This window comes from Talpa occidentalis, unplaced genomic scaffold, assembly GCF_014898055.3.
Source record: "Talpa occidentalis isolate TD23 unplaced genomic scaffold, MPIMG_talOcc4v2.1 talOcc4.14, whole genome shotgun sequence".
Lineage (NCBI taxonomy): Eukaryota > Metazoa > Chordata > Mammalia > Eulipotyphla > Talpidae > Talpa > Talpa occidentalis.
The window spans coordinates 80,079,627-80,104,069 of NW_023601433.1; the positions used below are offsets into that span (position 1 = coordinate 80,079,627).

The window sequence follows — 24,443 nt, forward strand, 5'->3', positions numbered from 1 at the left end:
TCGCACCCGCCTGACACTCTGCAGGTTGAGCCAACAGCAGCCTTTCCTGGGGGCACGGGGCCAGCAGTGAGCATCTGATGGAGGGAGGAGGTTGAGAGGGGGCTGCACCCCAGCCACAGAAGCCCCACCAGTGAAGGTCATGTGCAGTAATAGTACAATATTCTATCACATCCTGACAGTCTCCTGGGTGGCCAGATCCTCCGCTGTCAGCTTCTCTTTCAAGTCTCATAACAACTCTATGAAGTAGATTTATTCTCATTTTAGGAATGAGAAACTTGAAGCTCAGAGAGGTTAGCAAACATGTCCAGCAAACACATTCACTCATGTTCCATGATTGGGAGGACCAGGTCTGTCTGACTCCCAAGTCTTGCTCTTAACTACTGTGCCAGGAAAGTCAGATGCCCCTCAAGCTTCATGGAAAGAAGAAAGCAGGAACAATTCCAGGAAGAGTGGACTCTCTATTCACGGCCTTACCCTCATGGTGCACTGTCCAAGCAGTGATGGAAACATTCAGAATCCAGCTTTACTCACATCTGACCTTTGACATCCTGGCTTGTCCCAGAACGTCCCATTTTTTCCCACGTCAGCAGTCTCAGGACTGGTCCCAGGAGTCAGTCCTCAAGGGAGACAATGCTGTGATGAAAATGCTCTAGGAGGCCTCCCTGGTGGCGCAAGGGGTTAAGCACCACACTATGAAGCAATCCGCAGCCTCTGCAGCATGAGCTCAATCCCCAGCTGGTCAGAGAGAAACCCACATGGCGCAGCAGACCTCTCCTGCCTCGCCCGCTGCTCCCCTCAGCAGTGTACTTCAGTCAGTCTGCCTGTTCTGCTCCCTGCTCTCTCTGGTGAATCCTCTCATCCCCCACATCTCTGGCCTGTACCCCAGCTCTTGTATGCATGGATAAATAAATCTTTAAAAAAAAAAGAAAAGAAAAAGAAAATGTTCTAGGAAGTGGAGATGATACCTTCATGAAAAGTCTGGGGACCCAGGAGGGCAAGTGGGGAGCATGGGGCAGGGGGCTGGTTACTCCCCCAACCAGATACCCTCCCTGCCAATCTCTGTACCCACCTATGTCACGGGAGGTTGATGCACAGGCACCTGCCCTCTGGGTTCCAGTGGGTTTGATCAATGGGAGACATCAGGGAAGCTGGAAAACTAGAAGTAGGGACACCCCCTCCCAGCCTCTCCTTTCTTGCCTCCCCAGCTCAGGGCCTGCTTCTGCTGTGCCCAAGTTCTTCCAGGATGAGAGTTCCTCTGGCTCCACCTCTCACCAGGTTCTACTCGCCCCTTTCTTCTCCTTCTACATTCAAGGGTGATAACTGGTCCCCATTCTTGCTAATCTCTGGGGATCTCAATACCCTCAATACCATTTTGTTGGCTCCTCTGTGAGTAGACCTTTCATTAAATTTTCTCCAAACTCCCACATTTCTATTTCCTCATGGGCCCCGAGTATTGGGAGGAAAGGATATTTGTGTTAGGGGTGGAGGGAGGCCAGACTGGAATGTGTTCTCAAGGACTTGGACTGTCTTGGCTCAGCTATCGGGTAAACTGCCAGAGGGAGGAGCTTCAAAGAAGCTTCGGCATCTGGTCCTGCCCCTGGTGACCCCAGCAGAGAAAGAGTAGAGCTTGGTGACTTGGGCAGTTCTCTGTTTTTGGAGGATTTGGGCATTCACAGGCCAAATTCCATCTGACCTAGACTGCCAGGCTCACAGTGAACTCTACAGTGGGAAAGAGGAAACAGCCATGGCAGAGAGATGATGCTCCATCCTCCTAAACACTAGTTCCCTCTTCTCATCTACCTGGCACTTCCAGGCTGACTGAGCAACATCTCATGACTTCACCCACCGAGTCTCACCATGATCCCCTGAGGCAGACAGATGAAGATCATTTCCCCCATTTTACAGGTGAGAAAAATCAAGTTTAGAGAAAGTAAGGGGCACTAATGTCACATCAAGAGGTCTCCACCCTGAGGCATGGTGATCCCAACTCTGAGGCTCCTTCCAACACACCTACTGTAGATCCAACAACACACCTGTGATTTACTCCACTGTAGTGACCACAGAAGCCCTTGGCAGAGCTGAGCTGGCCATCCTTCCCTCAGACTCAGAAATAAGTGAATGGATGAATAAGAGCTGGCATTTGTTCACCAAACATCTACAATGTACCAGACATTGGGAGAAACTTACACTTTGTTCCTTTGAGTCCTCAATAATGCTGTGAGGTAGTTAGTATTATCCTCTTTGAAATATAGAAGAAGCCGGCACTCAGAGCACTTAAGTGAGTTGCCCAAAATCACACAGCTACTCGGCTGTCCTTAGGCCTGCTGTGCTAAACCATGCCACAATGGCCTCTGCTGCAGATGTTCCAGTAAAACCACATGGTTTACTTCCCTTCCCTGTGTCAGAGCCTAGGATGATCTGAGCAGAGGAGTGAGAGAGTTGCATGCTGAAACTTGGTCGTCCTGCAGGCAGCACCCACAGCACCCACCCTCTCATACGTTTTCTGGTCCTACATAATGTGGCCCCTGGACTTGAGGGGGCCCTGGACTTGAGGGGACAAGGGTCCACGGATGGAATGAATGACAGCTCACACATCCCCAGCATGTCACATCTTAGAAAGTGTTTTCACAATCACTGGATCACGTCATCCTTATAGTAAACCTGTTGGGCATACAGGACAAATATTTCCTATCCCAATTTCTTTAGAGAAAACTAAGAGTGCAAAAAAGCAAAGAGATATGCCCAAGGTCACATAGCTGGTATAAGTGGAACAAGGATTCCATCCTACAAAGACTGGGCTCCAAAGCTTATGCTCACCTCACTCTAACATGCCGGTTGGCTTGAGATAAGAATCTGAGAGCAGAAGTGACCTGCCCAAGGTTACACAGCAAGAAAGAGTTTCTGAGATTAAATACAACCAACACCCCCTGCTGCATCCCCCCAACCTTCCTCTACTACATCTCTTCTCACTCTGACAGTTCTCCCCTCTTGGGGCCTTCCCCCACCCTCATCAAGTTACTAGAGCCAGGAGATGTCTTCCACCCCATAGCCTCCTTGGAGAGAAATAAAAGACAGGAGAGAGTAGTGAGAAGGGAATAAGTCTTTTGGATCTTCTTTGCATGAGCTGGTCATGGCATGGTCTCCTGAACTCTTGGCAGAACCCACCTGCTCACTGCCTGCAGGAAGGAGATGGAACAGCTGTGTGCCCATCTGCCAGAGGAATTCTTTAAAGAGCAAAGATGATGCTATTTTTCTACCAGCAGTAGCAGCAGCAGGATAAGTGCTTACGGCTCATTTTGGGTTCATTCTCTCTCTGTCTGAGGCTTGTGTCTTTAGAACAGCTGTGCACACAGAGCATGGCTGTAAGGCAAGGGGCGTCTGAAGCAAGACTTGGAGCCTCTGGCCAAATTCATGTGAACTGACAGTTCACAGTTGTTTCTTACAAACAGGAAGTAACAGCTAAGACTCACTGTGCTGGGCACTCTTATGAACTATGTATGTATTTCATATATATTAATTTAATCCATATATACACATACACATCTGTGTAATCAAAAAACCTCTATGCCAAAACTACTGTTATCATCAATAATGGGTCTCAAATTTGAGAGTGTATATGAATCTCTTACAGTATTGTTTAAAAATCAGAATCCCTGGCTTCTGTGCTCCAAGCTCAGGAGAGCTAGAGATTAGGCAGCTGCATTTTACAAAGCTCCTCTGTCTGATTCATATACAGGGAATACTTTGAGAAATACTGACAAAGGAAAGCATTCATTCACAAACTTTGTGGAGTAAAAACTATATGCCAGCACCTGGGACAGCCATAAGGGAGATTAGAAGTAATTACACTGCTGGCCAGCATTACCTGAAACCTAGCCACAATCCAGGAACCTTGCTAAGTGCCTCAAATACACTGATGCTCAATTATCACAACAGCCTCCAAGTCAGTAGTATTTTACCTCCATGTCATAGATAAAGAAACTAAATTCCACAGAAGAGAAATGGCTCATGCAAAACCCCAATTGTCTAAATCCTCATAGGCAGCACACAGAAGAACTGGGATTTGAATGCAGGCCTGTATGAGTCCAGACTCTGTAATCTTCAAAGTGGATGAACAGTTTCTATCCTTGTAGAGCTCCCAGACTAAGGGAAGATCCAAGCTGGCGACCTAAACAATCACTGCAACATAATGGAAAATAAAATGTACTAGAGAGCTACACACACACACACACACACACACACACACACACACACACACACACACACTGCTGTAAAGGTTAATAGAGAAGATATATCACTTCCTGTCAAAGGACAACCATGGTAAGCTCCCTAAGGAAGTTGTTATTTATACAGGGTCTTTTTTTAAAAGTCAATAATTACCAGAGTTAAAGAAAATTCCAAGAAAAGGGAACATTATAATCAAAAGCGCTAATATAAGAAAGAACAAGGATATTCTGAGAAACATGAGCAATACTACTTGTTTGGCATGAAACAATAGGTAAATCAGAACAGTTCACGGCCTCATCTCTTTCAAATGTTTATTCAATGCATCATCTCTGTAAAATATTGACTGACTAGCTATTGACAAATTAGTGAAAACTATGCCCCCCCATTTTATTTTTTTCCAAAGCACTTCTCATCTTCTAATATATAATTTGCTGTTGAGAAAAAACAAGACTTTTGTATGACTCTACCTATTAGATCATAAGCCCCAAGAGAGTATGGTAGGTGCTCAATAAATATTTGTTAATACTTGAATGATAGAAGCAAGAAGAGGTATCGGGCCCTCCCCAGTGGCGCGGTGGGTTGAGTGCAGTGCTGTGAAGCTGTCAGCAGCCTCTGCAGCACCAGTTCAATCCTGGCTGGCCAGGGAGATTCCCACATTGCGTGGCAGACCTCTCCTGTCTCACCCACTGCTCCCCTCAGCAGTGTATTTCAGTAGATACGCCTGTTCTGCTCCCCATTCTGTCTTTGGTGAATTCTCTCACTCTATAGCACTTGTCACCTTCTAATATGTTGGATATCTCACCTCTGGCCTGTACCCCAGTTCTTGCATAAATAAATAAATCTTTAAAAAAAAAAAGAAGAAGAAGAAGAAGGAGGCATTATGTAGAGAGCGCATGGAGAAATCAGCACCTTGGACAGAGGTCCACAGTCCACTTCCTGAGGTGTTTCCTACCTAGAAGCTCAACAGATTACACTTTGGTAGATTTGGGATAGGGGGCTCAATTCCTAAATTCCCTCCTTCCCCCCACTCTCTCTCTGTCTCTTCCTTCCTCCCTCCTTCTCAACTCTCCACCAATGACTCTAATGTATATCCAGTCTGATATTCATGTCATTTCCAGCTCCAACAACCTATACAAGCTACTACTCCTGCAGACATTAGTAAACCCTCCAGGATCCTGACATTCTGATCAGCTTGGTGGTATAAATAATGTCACAAGTCTGGGGAATGCAGGTGGAGTTCTCCCATTAAAGCAGGCTTAACCCATAGTGGCAATGCCTAAATCAATTCCCCACCACAAGACAGCTTTCTGTACTTTCCACCAAAACATCTTTGACAAATCCTATTCTATTCTCTCTCCTTTCTGATGACTCCTCAGAGACTCCAGCCAGTCTGTTCTGATTCATATTTATCAGCTTGGTGCTGTCTTCCTTTCCGCCACCACCCTCATATTCTCCCCCAAGTTAATTGGGGAAGACGGATGGATGATGGTACCCTGTGTAATCTAATTAAGATGAAAGCTTCTACTGATCTCCCTGCTACAGAGACAAAAGATGTTGCCAGCAATAATTCCTGGTGCCAACACATCTGATGTGTGCACCCCCAAGGGGGAGCCAAGGGTCTTAGTAGCTGTCCTCAGAACCCAAGGATATACCATTTACACAAGCTGTTATGACCTGAACAGCTGTGCAAGTGGATCAGATAAATCTTGAACCTCATGTTTGCTGAAATTCATGGTCTCTGTATCCAGAATCTGACTATAACTGACCATCTTCCTATCATTCAAAGCCCCATCACGTCTACTTGGATGATTGCAGTAGCCTCTCCACTGGTCTCATTTATCCCATCCTTGCCACTGTAGCCCATTCTCAATATAATAACACCATCATATTATCATGACCTTTTGGAAAAAAAAATTGAATCAGGTGACTCCCCTTTTCAAAATCCTCCAAAGGTTTTGTTCCCAAGTCTTTACCATGACCCTGCCTGAGTGGTCCCCAATACTTATTACTCTCCCTTGTCTTACTCTGTTCCAGTCATACTCCTAGAACACACCCAGCATTCTCTGGTCATCTGCTTGGCACAGGCTGTTCCTTCTGCCTAAGATGCTCTTGCCCAAGTCATTCCCATTAGGTTAATTCCCTTACCATGATCACCTTATTTAAAATTTCACATAGGCTGCCAGTCCCCCTGACCATTATCTATTTTTTTTCTATAGCACTTGTCACCTTCTAATATGTTGGATATCACATTATTAAAGGTCTCCTCCAACTAGCCTGTGAGCACCACAAAGACAGACTTTTTTATATTTCGTAACATCCCCAGTCCTCTAACTAATGTCTAGAACATAGTACGTACCCAATAGAAATGTACTGAATTAACGAATCAGCAGAAATATAAAAATGTGCACTACTAAAGATAGGTATGGGACAAAAGGTAACTGTAGAAAAAAACTCAGAAATCAACATAATATCCCTGAGGTATTATCATCAAGTGCTTGACAACCAATTTCATGCAAGCTGACTATGTCAATCCTGCAACTTGTAAGTAACCCTGAGGTCACATTTAATGACCTGATTCTGCCATTCCCTGGCTGTGTGATCTTGGGCAATTTATTTAACCACTCTGAACTTTGCTTTCCTCATAGAAAACAGAGAGAGATAATAACAGAAACTCGTCTCATAAGGTTGTTGTGGGAATTAAATTAATTACTGCACTTAAGGGGCTAAGAGTGGTGCTACGAGCCTGCAAGCAGGGAACAGGGAGCATGCCATTGTTTGAGGGCCCTGCTCCCTGGTTATATCCAGTAGGGGCCACCATGAACTCTTAGGGGCCAGAACAGGACTGAGGCCTCAGGCAGAATTGGAGAAAGAATTTTCCTTATGTCAGGCTCTCACTTAATCCCTGAAAAACACTACTTGGGTCCAGCCTCTCAAATATTTCTTAAACCTGAAAGCTTTCAACTTTCTTTTTTTTTTAAAGAGATTTATTTATTTATGCATGTAAGAACAGGGGTACAAAGATATGCGGGAGGGTGAGAGAATTCACCAGAGACAGAGTGGGGAACAGAACAGGCAGACTGACTGAAACACACTGCTGAGGGGAGCAGCGGGAGAGACAGGAGAGGTCTGCCATGCCATGTGGGTATCTCTGCAGCTGGCTGGCATCAAAAACACACTGCAGAGGCTGTGGACAGATTCAAAGCCCTGCACTGCACTCAACCACCTGCACTACCAGGGAGGCCCCAGCTTTCAATTTTCATCTTAATTTTATTGGAATCAAAAATTAAGCCATTAGATAGGCATGGATGTGGATGTGGGGAAAGGGGTACTGGACAAGAATCAGTCTTCTTTCTTCTTCTATCCCCAGCTCTCCCAAACCCCAGATCTCCTTTCTTAACCACAAAGCACCGGCTCCTTGCATGTCAATGAAAGGAAGCAGCCTCTGGCCAACACAGTAAATTATTGTTGTTAAAGCTGCAGTGTTTCAGGGTTAACTGTTATACAATGATAGATAACTATTATCTAGGGGACCAAAAAAATTTGCATTTCTAATAGCTCCCAGGGGATGCCCATGCTTCCACAGACCATGGACCACACTCTGAGCAGCCAGGAGATTAGATGATTTGCTCAAGAAAATACAGCTAGTCATAAGTGGAAGAACATGACTTTGAATTCAGATCAATCTATCCAACCCCCTTGGCATCTGCTGCTCCAACATATTCTGATAGCATTCTACTGCAAGCTCTGCAAGAACCGCCTGAGGCTTCCGCCCTCCCCACTCAGAATGCACCGGAAGTTCTGGGAATTAATATCCCAATAGCACCACTTCCCAATAATGGATGGGAATTGGGAGAGAAATGCTTGAGCTTCTTTATTTGTCAAGTGGGATGACTCTGAGGTCTGTACCCCAACATCTCCCATAAATCCCCAATGAGATTTATTTTCAACTGATCACAATGTTAACCTGCTTAATAACACCCCTTTATCCTCTGTCCCTATGTCACTTCCCCACTCCCCTATTGGTAGTTCTTGAGATTACCTCCCAAATAAACTACTTGCATTCAAGTCCTTGTCTTAGGATACTGTGTGCCCTCCACTGTGTAAAGAGCTCCAGATAGACAGACAGACAGACAGATGACCACATTTAATATCTACAGCAAGTAATATCCTCATTTTATAGACCCCTGAATCACAACAATTTGGGTGACTTACCAAAGGTTACCAGGTAGGAGTTAGTGTAAAATTTGAATACAAGCTTCTCTGACCTGAAAGTCTATTCACACTCCATCCACTCTTATCTGCCTCAGACTAAAGAATACATCTCCCTTCTCAGAGCTTTTCTCTCACTATATGAAGATTTCATGGCCTGCTAGGGAAGAAGTCAGTACATCAGTATGAATGTTCCTGAAACTGTTAGTAAGTCACTAAGACCTCAAGCCATGCTCCCACTCAAAAAAAAAAAAAAAAAAAAACATGGTCCCAGCAATGGGGCCTATCATCAGGATTTACAGCACTTGAGGATCCAGACATAAGTGAATCCACTGTGACTAGTGGGTCCTCAATCAATCCCTACCATGGCACAAGTTGATCTAGCAAGCTATGGGACTTTGCCCTGAGAACGAGGATAGGAGTTTCACTTAGCCCTCTTTGCTCCAACTCATTTCCGTTAAGTATTAAACAAATTCTACTCAGTGTCTGGCTCAGAGTAGGCACTCAATAATAAATATTTCTTGAATAAATGGATTCATCAATGAATGGATTGATGAACCAATGAATACTGTGTACCACCTAATGAGCAAGGGCCTCCAGCTAAGACCCCTCCCTCTCCCAGAACATCTGTACATTTGACAAAAGGAGTAAAATGCTGAGTCATATGTGCTGAGGATTGTGACCCTATTCATGTGCAGAACTCACAGATTTGTCAAGATTATTCCCTATGCGGCATCTCATTTTATATCCCACTCCCTCATAAAAAATCTTTGAGCTTGCCCAAAATAGGAATGGAAGGCCATGGAATGTGGATGAAAGAATTTTGGCCACAAAGACCAGGAGATGTTTATCTCTAGGCCTGGTTTTGCCACTAACTCATTATGTGACCTGGGGACTGTCTCATCCCCATTTTGAGGGACAATGTCCTTTAAAATGAAAGGGGTTAGGCTGAATTTAAAATTAAAGATTCCCTTCTGCTAATATTTTACGATTCTAATATCCATCCAAGTAGGAAGGATGGGTTAAATTTTACAATTCACAAATTTCCCAATACTTCCTCATATCTTACCTGTGGATATCTGGGTAGTTATTTCTTGCAATAATAAATGCTGTTATGGTGTATGTTCATCATTTTGGAGAGGTTATGCAAAAGAAATCTCCATATGTTTTCTTACTCTCACAAGCTTGAGTTTGATGTATCATTTATAATGCTTTCAACTGCCAATAACAGGAAACTTGAGTCCCAATGGCTTAAACCCTAAGAACATTCTTAATGAGGGAATTGAATATTCCAGTGTGAGTTCAGCATATCAATGACATCATTGAGGATCTAAGTTTTCACATCATTTTCTTCCATCATGCTCAGAGTGCTGGTTTTTCATGAACGGATTTGTTGCCTCATGGTCATAAGATGGCTACCATGGCTCCAGGCATCACACTCCCATGCAACAACAAGCAGAAAGGAAGAAAAGGAACAAGATCTTTATCCTCAGGCACTACTCTCATATTCATTAGATAAAAATCATTCCCAGAATACTCTATGTCACCCCACTGACTGGGAGAAAATTTTGGCACACAACACTAATGGCAAAGACTGATCACAAAAATCTACAAGGAGCTGAAGAGACTCAACAAAAACGAAGTAAATAATCCAGTCAAAAAATGGGCAGAAGAGCTAAAAAGGAACTTCTCCAAAGAGGAAATGCAAATGGCCAACAGGCATATGAAAAGTTCAACATCACTTGTAATCAGGGAAATGCAAATCAAAACTACGAGATACCATCTTACACCAGTGAGAATGGCACATATTAATAAGAAAGCTAGTTACAACAAATGTTGGTGAGGATGTGGAGAAAAAGGAACTCTCCTACACTGCTGGTGGGAGTGCAAACTGGTTCAACCACTACGGAAAGCTGTGTGGAGATTCCTCAACCTGCTAAAGATGGAGCTTCTATATGATCCAGCAATTCCACTCCTAGATATTTACCCAGAGGACACAGAATCATTAATTCAAAAGGGCACCTGCACCCCTATGTTTATAGCAGCACTATTTACAATAGCTAAGCTATGGAAACAACCCAAATGCCCAAAATAGATGACTGGATCAAGAAGATGTGGAACATATACACCATGGAATATTACTCAGCAATCAAACAGATAAACTCATGCCATTTGCAGCAACATGGATGGAGCTGGAAGGGATCATGCTCAGTGAAATAAGCCAGAAAGAAAAAGAAAAATACTACATGGTCTCACTCGTAGCAGGAATTTAGAAAACCTAAATAAGGGACCAGGAAAAAGACTAATTATAATAAAGTAAAAATCAAAATCAACAAGGAACTATAAACCAGAGACACACTGTGGGGGTTGGGGTTGGGGGAGGAGGGATTAGGGTCAAAATAAGAGGGGTGGGAATTGTGTGGGGACTATAACCAAAATGGAAATGCATACATTGTGCATAAATGAAAAATCATGTAAAAAATATATAAAATAATAAATAAAATAATTGACTCTATGTCAATCCCCCTTTTATCTCATTGGTCACATGGTGACCATCAACTCAAGGGAGGCTGGGGAAGTTTCCAGTTTTGTCAACTTCTATAGGGGAAAGTGGTCACAAGAAAAAGAAATGAGACATGGCTATAGTTTAGGGATCCACCAGTCTCTGCCACACCATTATTCCTCAATGGAAATTCAGAAAACTTAGCAAATTCATTTAACCTTAACAAGGTTAAATAACTTGTTCAATGTCACACAATGAATAAGAGGCAGAATCATGAGCATGGTTATGTCCAACTCCAAAAGCTGTGTTCCTAACCATTGGCAAATCCCATCCTAGCTACCCATTATACTTTTAAAAGTCAAAAGATAGACAATTTTAAGGCAGTCACAATTTTTTTTAATTTTTTAATTTTATATATTTTTTACATTGCACAATGTATGCATTTTCATCTTGGCTATGGTCCCCATACAATTCCCACCAAGAATACAGATTTAAAGGCAGGCCTGAGGATCCAATGATGAGAAAGACAGAAAATGCATCTCCTCTAGAAGGTAATAGGATTCTGCCCTGATTCCTATCACACTGGTGAAAATGAAGTAGCATTGTCCTAAATCCTTACATAACTTTGACTCCATGGGGCTTTGCTTTGTCCTTATCAACATCAGCAGCCGAGTCAGAAGATGATCATCCCAGAGAGGGAAGCAGGAACCCCAGGATGGGATGGTCATTCTTGGGCCATATGTCAAGGGTCTCTAATTGCATAAACACTCTCACACACAAGCCCAGTGATGACGGGCCTTTTAATGAAGGATAACGGTATTTTGCATTTAAATCCACTCAGCCACTGACACATTACTGAATGATCCACCAACATTGCAAGTAAATCAGAGGGGAAGAAGAATTTGTCAGGCTTGGGCAGAAACCAGATCAAAATTAGACCACCAGGGACCCTCATGGCTGTGTCAGACAGTAATAGTAGCTTCTTAGCCTTCTTTTGTGGGGAGCTGCTCTCTCTGGAGCCTTTTCATCCTCATAGAACGTTCAATTGGACAGACCTAAAAATGGAAAGGGAGCAGAGGAGGACCGGTTTCCTAAAGGAAAATCAAGATGACACTGGGAAACTAAACTGATGCCTACTGAGAATCATCCTTAATTTGAGATTGAAGGACACTAGGGATACTCCCCCCAGAATTTATGGAATTTCGAGTAATTCCATAAACACAGAATTCTGCTTAGAGTTTCAGGGGGATTGTAGGCTCCCTGAAACCAAACAATGAACAGTGACCCCAGTTTAGAATGTCTGGTGTTGAGGGAACTTTCGCAAGAGAGTGGGAGTTGGGGGTAAATAACTTTTAAAGGTTTTACTGCCTTAGTGCGGTCTCCACAGCTTCCTTTATTCTCCACTCCAATGCCCTTAGTCTGGGAACAAGAAGAATTTGTCTCTACTCCTAATTATCGGGTAAGACACAAACGATGCAAATATTATGCTAAATGAGTCCCCTTAAAATAGCAGAAAGCAAACTAGCACTGAAGATGCCTTGTCATTTGCAATTTGCAAACGAGTTTGATGCCTTTCTCCATCCTCTTACCCTCCCCACCCCTGTTGTTGATGTTAATCTGAATTCCTGAAGGAGTCACCTTGCCCCCAGAAAGGTGTCCCTAGAGGGGGTGAGGGGTGGAAAATGGGGCCATGGAAATGCAGCTTGATTGCCTCCATCTGATTAGTAATTACAAGCCAGGAGCTGCTCTGGAGAGAAACTCTGTCACACTCTGATGAAGAAAGGCTTTGAGAAGCAGATCTCCCAGGCTGAGGACGGAGAAAAGGGGAGAAAGGCGGTAACAAGCATGCAGTGGGGGGACTTGAGGCTGGTCGGGTTGGGGACAAGGCAGGAAGATTGTTCCAGCCTTTGCCGATGTTTCTTCTCCACTGTTCAACAGCCGGAGTGGCCTTGAGATTTGTGTGACTTAAACTGTGTGCCTCAGTTTCCTTATCTGTGAAATGGGGATAAAAAAATGTTATCAGCTTCTTAGAGCTGTTCTGAGGATTGAGTTTGCATGTATCAAATAAGTGTGGATTTAACCTCCAATTAACTGGGCACTGTAGGTGGGACTCTGTAACGGTTCCGGAAGGTGACATTGTTGTCTGCAGACATGACTATAGACCCCCAACCTTTAAGGATGGAATGTGAGAGTCTAGCCAACTTCCAACTACAGTGTCCCCAAAAAGAATAGTGGCTTGGAGAATCCTAGACTAAAGTAACCGAAAATAGCATATTTGGTTTGAGCTATTTTTCATGAAATTCCCAACAATAGGTGAAGAATGAGAAGAGAGATTCCACTACCCAGCATTGTCAGTTGTTCAAAATATAGACAAGACCCTGGGAGAAAGAACCTCCATCAAGCCCCCGCCCCTGCTAGGATGGATGGATGGCACAATTCCCCTTTCCTCAAAATTCAGAACACATGACTCAGCCTAACCTCTGCTCCGGCACTCAATCTCTTGTGAGTAAAATGGACATAATAAAACCAGACTTCAGCACTGCATCTTCTCTCTGCATTTCCTGTTCTTCTACAGATGGCTTAGATCAGAGTACTTCTCTTTCTGAAGAGCATAACCATGCCATCCCATCCCACTACCCAAAATTTGCTAGCTTTGCCACATTCTATTTTCTCCTCCAAGAAGAAAGAGGTCCATTTTGGTATTATGTATTTCATAAATGGGGGTGGTGGTTAGACTTTGCATTATTACTGATTTGTAGTGGCTATATCACCTCCTACAATGATCCCTCCCCTTGTGGGTAGAGTGGGGCTAAAGCAGTGGTCTTTAGCCAAGGCTGCTCATTGCACTCACCAGGGAAGATTGTAAAATACTGAATCCCAAGTTCAACCTCTCTTACTGCCCCTACCCCACCACCCCCCGCCCCCAACAAGATTCAATTGCTTTGGAGTAACCAAGGCATTGGGAATTTTTTTTTAACTCAGGCAAATCACAGATGACTCTCCCTTCTGGTTACTTAAGTAGCTGGAAGTTGGTTATAGACTATCTCTTTTTAAATGATCTGGGGCAATATAATTTGCAGTTATGTTTGAGGACCATCAAGCTAGAGAAACTAGGACTAGTAATGAGTAATCTACAGTGACAGGATAATGTCTTAAATTCATATTTTTAAACTTTATCATAAGGAAAAGAATGCTATATTTTACCACAATTAAAAGAAATAAATCTCTTTTTTACTCCTCTCCCCAAAATCATAAGCCAAATTAAGAAGCCAGAGAGCCAACTTCTTAAAAAGAAACTGTGAAAATATGCAAGACCAAGGGGAGAGTATGCATATCCCCAATAACCCCCAAATTTTAAAGCTAACATATATAAAGAGCTCTTACAAATCAATAAGAAATATAAAAGAAAAATTCCGGTGAAAGAAACTGAACAAAAGACATAAAAATCAATTCTCCATATGGCAAATACAAGTGTCTAATAAGCTTATTAGCTATTAGAAATTTGTTTTGAACTCAGCCTTTTCAGTAATCAAAGAAATGCAAATGGAAACAAGGCACTACCTTTTAAACCTATTAAATTCACAGACAAAAAGAAAATCCCCTATGCTGGCCAGGGTGAAGGAAGCAGTTCTAAACACTGCTAGTAGGATAGTAAATTAGTTCAACCTTTCTGGAAAGCAAATTGGCAGGACACTTCCAATTATGTTAAAAAATACATATGTACATTTAGGCATATAAAAATGCTGGGAGGATATAAAACAAATGTTAACAGTACTTTTCTTCCTGTAATAAGATTAGGGTGATTTTTATTTTCTTCTTTATACTTTTCTGTATTTTCCAAATTTCCACAGTGAACATGAATTGCTTTCATAATGAGGAAAAAAGAAAAACAATGAGAGGAGACACATTTTTTAAAAACCTTGTTATGTTCTTTTGAAATGTGTTTTTTACCATCTCATTCCAGGATGTTTCGTTTTGCAACGCTAAGCTCTTTCTGAAGAGTTTTGTACTTCATCCTGAGAGTTGTTGAATAAAAGGAACTGGTTATTTTAGTGCATCAGGCATAAAAGAAAACACACCTGCTCTGCACCCTGGGTAAGTATTTTGGCTTTGCCCCTTTTTGGATGTGTGACCTTGGGTCATTATTCAAACTCTCTGAAGTTTGGATTCCATATGTTTAAAGGAAGACATATTATCCATCCCTTTTCCTATGATAACTTATGTAAAGTGCCTGGGGCAATGCCAGGCACATAGTAGGTGCTCAATAAATGTTAACTAGTACAAACCAGATGATGGGAACAAGGCCTGAAATCCTCATAAATTGGAAGCAAATGATTATGATCGTATTCTCATGCCATTATTCCCACTTCCCAGTGGGGGCTTTGGAGGTTCTCAGAGAGGCCGAAGATCTTTCCAAGATTTAGGATTAGTTGCCGAAGGTTCAGCAAAGCCCACTCGCGGAGTTTTGTAACATGGATGTCTTCCTGCCTGAACATGACAGGTCACCCATTCTGCCACATGGCCCCAGACCAATGGTAACATCTTCTTCCTACTTCCACTAACATGATCCTCTAGCACACTAATAATGGGGGGAATGGAAGCTATCAAAATGTCTGTGAGCATATCACAAACAAGGACATACGATGCCACCCTTTTACAGATTTATAGTTTCCTTAGGGAGACTACCTACCCAAACAGGCAGAAAAGTCTCCACTTCTTCTCTTCAACTTTAACCTCAGTAGCTGACACACACTAATTCAGACACATCCCCTCAAGGTCAGTGCACTCCCCAATCCAGAAGCTGGGCATTAGCCTTTGTTCTTCCATTATTGCTGCCAGTACAGCCACTACCTGCTCTCAAGCGACCACAGACTTAGCTGACAAACCTAGTTGTTGGTACTGGAATGAGATTTTTATACCCTGGAGCATGGATCCACATGCTAAGAGAGGCAATCATTCTTCCATGAGGACTAGGAGGCCTTTAAGCAAGAGAGTTGGGGACCCCAAAGTGTCACCATTCTGCAGTGACGAAGGTCATGCTTTTGTCTGATGGCCGCCCTTAAGTCCCCACCAGGCAGGGCTTCTTGACAAGCCACTTGCTCTTGCTCTTAAAGCCACCTTATGTGAACCAGCCAATGCCAGCCATGTGTACAGATAAGATCCTAGGAGGTTGGAAATTTTATCTCCATTTTCTATATCAAATGCTTCTCTTCATTCAAAACCCACTTTGTTTCACCCCACCCTACTTCCCAACCCCAGGGGAAAGGGAAGGATCCATTTTGTTAGAGTCAGAGTGTTGAAGGATGGAGGCACGTGGGCTGACCCTTAGGGAGGGGAAACTGAGGCCTACTCTAGTCTCTGTCAAGGCAGCCATATTCAGGCCCACCATGAAACTGTCACTTGTTGACAATTCCCAAATACCACATCAGGCTCGATCTCTCTTCACAAGCACTTATGAAACAATCCGTGTTCAACATGTCCTTTCAGTTGTTGCCAACACGTCCCAAACCCTGGGGCTAAGCTCACAGTGATCATCTTCCACGCCAACACTCCTGTCCCCGTGAGCACATCCAGCCAGTGCCCAAGCCACTGGGCCCCACCATTCATGGTTTGCCCTCTTCCCACAACCCTTTCCCCGCTCGTCTCTCTTCCCTCTCCTCCCTTTTCTATCCCATCACTAGATCCTGTCTACTAAATCTACAAAAAGCCCTTAAATATGCCAAATCTGTCTCCAAAGCTCTGACATCACCTAAACATTAATCTAAGCCACTGGTTGTTTTTGACAAAAGAGCGTAAAAGTGGGTGATCACAAATTGTTCACAGTGGTTGGTTTGAGGGAATCAGTTTGGGCCCCATATTTTTGCTTTTCTAAATGAATTTCCCCCCAAATGTACTGGTGATTTTGTATAAGAAAGGAGAAAAAGAATTGAATAAGAAAAAGGAGTGTAGTTGGAAATAAGAAAGGGAAGGACCTAGGAAGGAGAGACAACTGCAGTCTGTGTCTCCCCCTCCGATCTCCATCTCACACACCCACATACATTCACACACACTTCCACAGGCACATGCCCATACTCTGACACATGCACAGTCATGCACACCCACATTCTCACACTCACATACCCCTGAAAGCCTGCCTTCCCTGGCTTTCACTGCTCTTGGCAGCTTTCTCCTCTTCCCAGAGGCTGATGTCCAGCAGCCGCTGCTGCTGGGGCCACAGTGAAGGACGCATTGAGATCCGCCAACAAAGGCAATTAGCAAGGGCCTGCTGCCTGACTCCTGTAATTGGCCACTGTCCTGAAAGGAAATAAACGATGGCTCTTTCTGCAAGAAATAGAAGCATCTCAGCCACTAGCCTCACATACACACAGCACAGGCTTCCCCAAGGAATGCTCAAATATTGCCAGAGGCAGGAACCACATGGCTGGAAAGGCCAGCAGAACAGAAGGATCCCTTGCCTGGCTCTCTGGGGAGTGACCTTGAACCTCCCTAGGTGAAATCAGGCCTCCAAAACTTCATGGGACTAGATTCAAATCCCATCTCTGTCATTCTCTAGCTGGGTGGCCTTGAGCAAATCACACTGCCTATCTGGGCCTGGAGTATAAAATAGAAGCAGCAATAGCACCAGCCACAGGAGTTATCATGGGCAGCAAGGTAGAAAAGCACCCAGTGAGGGCTCCTGTCAGTAGTTGTTATTTATGAACACCCTTCTCCCAACTCCTGCTACATCTCACTGATTCCTTTTCATCCTCCAAGATTTAGAGGTTTCCTCTCTCAAGATGCCTCATCTCAGCCCCTTAGGCTGAATCGGTCCCCATGTCATGTGCCCCAGTTTACACACTACTTCCCCGTACAGGGCAGGGCTCACTGGTTGTGAGTGACAGGGACAGCCTCTGGCGAGCTTAAGCAGCAATGAAGCTGGATGTCAGAGCTCATGAAATCAATGCAGGGTTGGAGAATGGGCCTGGGGAATGCACTAAAGATGCTCCAGGGAGCCAAGGACGTTGAATCTGGGCACAATGCCATGGCTGGGAGGGGAACCGCCTTGACTCTCTCAGATCCCTCACCCCTCTGCTCAGAATCCAGTTCCAGGAAGGAGATGACAGACTGGTCTTGCTACGGGCACAGGCCCACACCTTGACCAGAGTAGAGCAGGCCTCCAACTATGGTCTCACCGTTCTGTCTGCAATGGGGAGAGATTACCCCACTAAAGGGAGTAATCTGAAATAAAAGTGGGTGTTTGTCAGTGAACAAACAACAGGACTCTATCTCAAATACAAGCAGGGATATCATCCCATTCATTCATCTCTGAGTCTCCAGCAGTAATGTCTTGCTAAGTTTTATGAATGAATGAATGAATGAATGAATGAATGATGGGAGCACCACAGCCTTCAAAGCAAGTAGAGCTAAGGGCTCTGACTGATGCACAAGAAATGCAAGAAGGGTAGTGGTCAGAAACACGGACTTAGTGGTCACAGCTATAGTTTCAACTCTGTCTCATTTTTTATTTTGCTATCTTTGACTTGGGGCAAATTGCTTTCTGGGCTTCCATTCCCTTATCTATAAGACAGTGATAATTATAATAGCTTCTTTGTAAGTTGGTTGTAAGGATCCAAGAAGATATATATAAAGAATTTATCCAATGCTAAGAACATAATAAGTGCTCAATAAACCACACTACTAATACTCTTTTGCTTTGAACACTGTTGTTTCTGCAGGAGGTAAGGGGAAGAGAAGTGATTGCTGGCTGAACATGAGAGCCTTCTGGAGAAGAAGTCCTCTGTGATATGTGTGGGACCTGTGGGGAACCCCTAGGTGAGAAAGGTAGGGACCCTGCCTCAGAGAAACAGAGCTGAGAGAGACAGGTGAATTCTCATCCAACACAGAGCATGATATTCATTATTTTAATGATAAAAGTGACACTGATATGATAAAAAAAAAATGAAGCCAGTGAAAACAGATGCATGAAGAGCAAAACTAAATGAAGTCAAGGACTGACTAACTCAACTCCCTAAATGCAGGGGCTAGAAATGAACAGCCATTGCCCTGGGGAGGGGAAGACATGTTGGTGGAGAAGTCTTCTGAAATTGGAACTTGAGCTGAGGTAGAGGCTAAGTTTGGGGAGAGATTCAGAAAGAAGACACTCCAGCCTGGGGCTGCTACATCAGCAAAGTCATGATTGGAATGTCAAGTATTAAGAGTGTATACGTCTGCTTGTGCTGCTATAACAAAATTGCCGCAGACTGGGAGGCTTGCGGTATGAGAGGCTAGGACTCAAGGCCAAGGTGTCAAGAATCTATTTCTGGTGAGAACTCCCTTGCTGGGTTGCAGACGGCTTCCTTCTCATTGTGTCCTCACATGGCAGAGAAAGAATGAGCTCCTGTCTCTTCCTCTTCTTCTAAGGACAATACATCATGGCAGCCCTACATTCACGATGTCATCTAAACCTAATTACTTCCCAAGGACCCCACTTCCAAATATCACATTGGGGGTAAGGTTTCAACACACGAACTTGAGGGGTGGGGAAAAAAACATTTAACAGAGATTAAGGTCATAACAGAGACTAAGGTCATGGGCGAGATGCGTGAAATAGGGAAAGAAACTCTAACTTTGCAGGTGACTTGCCTTTTTCCAGACCCTGTCTTCCCTCTGCTCCTTTATGGCTTTAATTCTAGCTCAGGTAGGGGCAATCAAACCTAGTGCTGGAGAAAAAGTAGCTCTTGAGATGCCTTCAAACAATTCAGAATCCTGGGCGCTGCCGCAGATGGACTCTTGGGACAGAGTCTCTTGGGACAGAGCCAGAGAAAAATCTGCATTTGTTTGTCTGTTTGTTTTCTCAAGTGATTGTTTTCATTGAGGTAAAATTCCCACAACATAAAATTGACCATTTTAAAGTGGCACTTAGATAGATTCAAAATGTATGCCAGCTCTCTCGAGCTCCAAAACATTCATCATCCCCCAAAGAAACTCCTTAGCCATTAAAAAGGAACTCCATAACCCATGCTCTCCCCCCAGCCCCTGGAAAGCACTAATCTGCTTTCTGTTTCTATGGCGGTGCCGACTCTGGTTACTGCGAATAAATGGAATCATACAATATGTGTCCTTTCCTGTTTGTTTTCTTTCACTTAGCATAATGTTTCAAGGTTCCTCCACATTGCAGCTGCGTGTGTCGCCACTACATTCGCGTTTATGGCTGACTAAGATCACATGGTGTGTATCAGCGGGTGGGTATTTTCATTGTTTTCACCTTCGGGCCACAGGAAAGTGGGCTGCTCCCAAGAGATTTCACCCTCAGACTGCAGTTTCCACTAGGGAACCAGTACTGAGGTTACAAACTCTTAAGAAACCACAGCTCTCACACCCCCAAATACAGATTGCTTGCAAAAATACAGGTGCCAGAACCCCACTTCCAAATATCCTGATGCAGTAGATTGGGGTGGAGCCTGGAAATCTGCATTTTTCATAGGTTCCCACCCTCCACCCCAGGAATTCTGATGTAAGTGACCTCTCCACCATTTTGTAAGGATGATATTTAAAAATTATTTATTTTATTTTTATTTTTGCGTAGAAGAACTGGGGTGTAGGCCGGCGGTGCCAGGGGGCAGGGAAGGGTTGTGGGGAACAGGTGGATCTACTGAAATACATTGCTAAGGGGAGCAGTGTGCAAGACAAGAGAGGTCTGCTGCGCCATATGTGGGTTAGCTCCCTGTTGGGGGTTCAAACTCAGGCCGCTGGGGTAATAGCACTGAGACTTGACCCCTAGGCCACCAGGGAGGCCTTGTGAGGACAATTTAAAAGAGGAGGTCACCTATGGCTGAGTGAAATATGATTCATTTTTCCCCTATTTTTTAACACTTGCCATTATTTGTCAAATATTCAATAGTGAGTATAGTTCACATTTATATTTTGAATTATTTCAAGTAATGATGAATCAAGAATAAAGAAAAGGCTTTCATGCCTGAGCCCAAGCGTGTGCTTCTCCCCAGCCCCCGCCCTATCAGTGAAGATATTGTGACCCCTTCCTGCAAGTCCTGAGCACAGACTCTTTCTGAAATGCACATGTACACATTAAGAAAGCCAACATCTGATTTCTATGCTTGGACCCTTTGCCTACGGCATGCCATACAATTTGCTTACTTACTGTGTGCTTTTTTGAGCATCCGAGGAAACCAAACCTGGGGGCTGGATCTCTGTTTGTTTTCTTACAGATAATGATATTCTCCCACCACCTAAGTTAATAGATGGGAGCTTGCAGGCATTTATGAGTGGTGTCTTTAATATGTTTCTGGAATATTTGCCCTATAAATTCTTAAGAACAGACTTATAGATTGCCTATTACCAGCATTATGGGCTATTAATAAATCAGTTACAGCCATGCATTTTTTTAAATTGCATTTCTTTTTATGTGCATTTCTTTTTTCTAAGCAGCTAAAAATTGGTGAGAGACAGAACACGGGTGCTGAATGAGGGCTGCTATTTCCTATCGAGAGATGGCAGGGGAAGGGAATTGACAGCTAAGCCTGAAACTGCGAACTGTTTGGAGCAAGGTAGAAAGAAAGCAAGGGTCCCCCACCACTGGGGCCTTGTTGCAATGTTTTAGAGTCACAATCCATCTTCCGGTGTCCTTGGGCAGCAAGGCTGAGCCCACTGGTGCCCCTGTGATTCCTTGGCTGTGAATCTTCACTGGCATTTCTCTGCCCAGGCTGCTAGGTGTTAAATCTGCATTTACTGACACACTACCTGGTCTCGGTAGTGCCCTGCACCTTCCCAGGGCCCTCCACTGGTTTGCATGAACATAGTCATGGGGAGGGTGCACCTGAGGTTCTCCAGCTCCATAATCCATGCCCTTTCTGACCCCCCATTCAAACTTCCAGTCCCCATCCAGAAGCTGGGGGGGTGGTCCCCAGACTGCATAACCTTATGCAGTCCCTGGTATTTGGCACTCCTGCGGCCACTGTTTCCCCTACCACCACCCCTCCAAGGCCCAGCCTGAAGCACTGCTTTCCTACATTCCCTTCCAGGCCCCAACCTCCCTGTTATCATGCATAACTCACCCCTCACCCTGCACCCCAGGAGCTCCTATTATCTGGTGCTTGGGACCACAGTGTGGCAGCACTTTGCATTTCTGCAAACACGGCCCTTCTCTGTCAACAGAGACAAGTCCAGGTTGAACAAAGTAAAAGTTGCCCTTTTTTTTTTCCAGAACTACTCTTTTCCTCCAACTTCCAGGTGTTTCTGCTGAGATTGAGTCACTAAGCCCATTGAACATTTTCCCTACCAGCAGATTCACTTGAACGCTTGTCTCTACAATCTCTTCTCATTGAGTGTCTTCCCCACTTACCACCTTCACCATCACTATCACCATGCTATCCTGAGTGCATGCTTGCTGTATCTGAACACCAGTCACTGAGGCTAATGAATTCTTTTATTCCAGAAGCCTCCAGGGCAAATCAGTATATGCAAATAGAGGAAAGAGCTATTTCTGGAATCATATATTCTGTGTAATGTAAAAGGGTATTGCTTGCTGCTTTACCAAACCAAGCCAAAGCTCAGTGGCCTAAGACAAGCCAGGTTTATGTCCCACTGACCTCACAGTTCCATGCAGGTTGGAAGGTTCTTCTCTAGGTGATGACTCAGGGACCCCAGTTCCTTTCATCATGAGCCTCTGTGGTCTTTAATACACGACCTCTGCAGTCACTGCAGAAGCTGGGGAGAGAATATGGAGGAACTTTCAAACAGCCAGCCACATTTTGGCCAAAGGCCTAAAAGCTGGGCCATTTGATCTTCCTGTGTGGTCAAGAAAAAGAAATAGAATTTCTAGCATCTGGCCAGTCTCTGCCATATTCCTTGTCTCTACGTTGGCTCAGCCAGGAATCCAGGCATATTTGGATTCCTGAAGATTTTGTTCTCCTAATGAGATTATAAATTTCCTAAGGGCAGAAATCACTATTCTTTTGAGTCTCCCCAATTCCATAGCCAATGCTTACCACACACTGATGTCCTTCAGTGCTGAGGAATTCTAAAAGCAAAAGAAAACTGCAAAGGTCATTTGGGATAATCCCTTGCCTTCAATTCCTGAAAATGTCTGGAGCTACATATCACCCTAAAAAACTCTATAGATGTTATCTAATTTATATCTCATAGCATCCCAGGGTGTAGACAGAATTTTTATCCCCTAATAAAAATAGGAACACCGAAGTGTCGTCTGAAAAATAAAAATGATATTTATTAACAATTTTTGAACATTGTGATGGTTAATTTCACTTGTAAACTCAACTGACTATCTGGTACCCAGACATTTGGTCAAACATTATTCTGAGTATGTCTGTGAGCAGGTTTCTATAGGAGAGGAACAGCTGAGTTGCTAACCTAAATAAAGCAGGTTGTCCTCACTAAGGTGGGTAGGTCTCATCCAGCCCATTGAAAACCTGGATAGAACATAGGCTGACCATGAATAAGAGGAAACTTCTCTTGCCTGCCTGTCTTCTGAAGCAGTCTGATCTTACCCATGACCCATGTTTCACTTTCCTGAGCCTTAGTTTCCCTGCATGTAAAATGAGACGGCAGAAGGCAGTTTGTAAAGGAGCTAAGGCCACAGACTTTGAATAATTAAGCCTCGCTCAGTTCATATCCCGCCTCCATCACTTGGCGCTGTGTGACTTGAGGAAGTCACTAGATCCCTCTGAGTCTCAACTTCTTCAGTAACCTGTGACAACAAGAGGACCTACCTCAGGGGTTGTCAGGGAATTAAGTATGAGGAGAGCAGGGGGTTCTCTGCCACTAAGTTACCTCCTCTCCCCATTCCAGCTCAGGATTTCCAAGACATGGGTTGTTCCCAGGGCTGAAATAGTCCATACCCTTCCCTGGGGGAGAGGCGCCACGGTGGTCTTCTAGGTACAGAAGACAAATTGAACACAGAACTTTTTCATGTGAAACCAACTGCTTTTTAAAACCACTGTTTACGACTTTGTTTACTCCCTACCTGGGTGAGACCAAGTCTTTCAGCCCCTCCCTGCCGTGGATAATGGAGGAGAGAGAGAGGAAACCACTCTCACGGGCTTCCGAGCTCCACAGCGAAGCTAAAAACTTAAACACCTGTAAATGGGAGGGAAGGTGGGAGGCCCAGAAACAAGAAGCAGCAGCTTCCAAGGAGGTTATACAAAAACAATGCAATCGTAATATTTTCCACAACAGATTTCATCAGTGCCGCCTGAGTGCATTCTATTAAACCTCATTTATTAAATTTGGAGGGACCTAATTTAGATGTAAGGTTCTGGACAAACAGGTTGCAAGATAGCTGACTCCAGAATCACCAACATCCCCCATGCATGGAAAATGGACCGGTGTTTTTCATTTCACTGTCCTCCTGGGCCCTCTCTCTACCCCTGGTGTGGGGGACGGGCCCCTGAGCAGGAGGGCAAGAGGTGGCTCCTGCTGACAGCTATAGACTTTCTCCCCCTCAATGGATGAAATAGTTAATATTTTTATCCTGAGATGTCCAGGCCAT

The 24,443-nt window shown here is 44.0% G+C and overlaps 2 long non-coding RNA genes across 3 annotated transcripts in view; one reads left to right on the plus strand and one right to left on the minus strand.

Moving 5' to 3' along the window:
- Positions 1-20,016, plus strand: part of LOC119245309 (uncharacterized) — a 28,118-nt gene extending 8,102 nt beyond the window's left edge. Inside the window, exons 1-3 of one of the 2 annotated variants that reach the window (XR_008551878.1) lie at positions 1,713-1,905; positions 14,904-15,034; positions 18,655-20,016. This is a non-coding gene — a long non-coding RNA (uncharacterized LOC119245309). Of the gene's footprint in view, positions 1-1,712; positions 1,906-14,903; positions 15,035-18,654 lie in introns of those variants that run through there. The other variant, XR_005125261.2, reaches the window with a different exon arrangement.
- Positions 1-22,635, minus strand: part of LOC129145804 (uncharacterized) — a 108,851-nt gene extending 86,216 nt beyond the window's left edge. Inside the window, exon 1 of the long non-coding RNA XR_008551880.1 lies at positions 22,525-22,635. This is a non-coding gene — a long non-coding RNA (uncharacterized LOC129145804). The remainder of the gene's footprint in view (positions 1-22,524) is intronic.
- Positions 22,636-24,443: the final 1,808 nt, after the last annotated feature.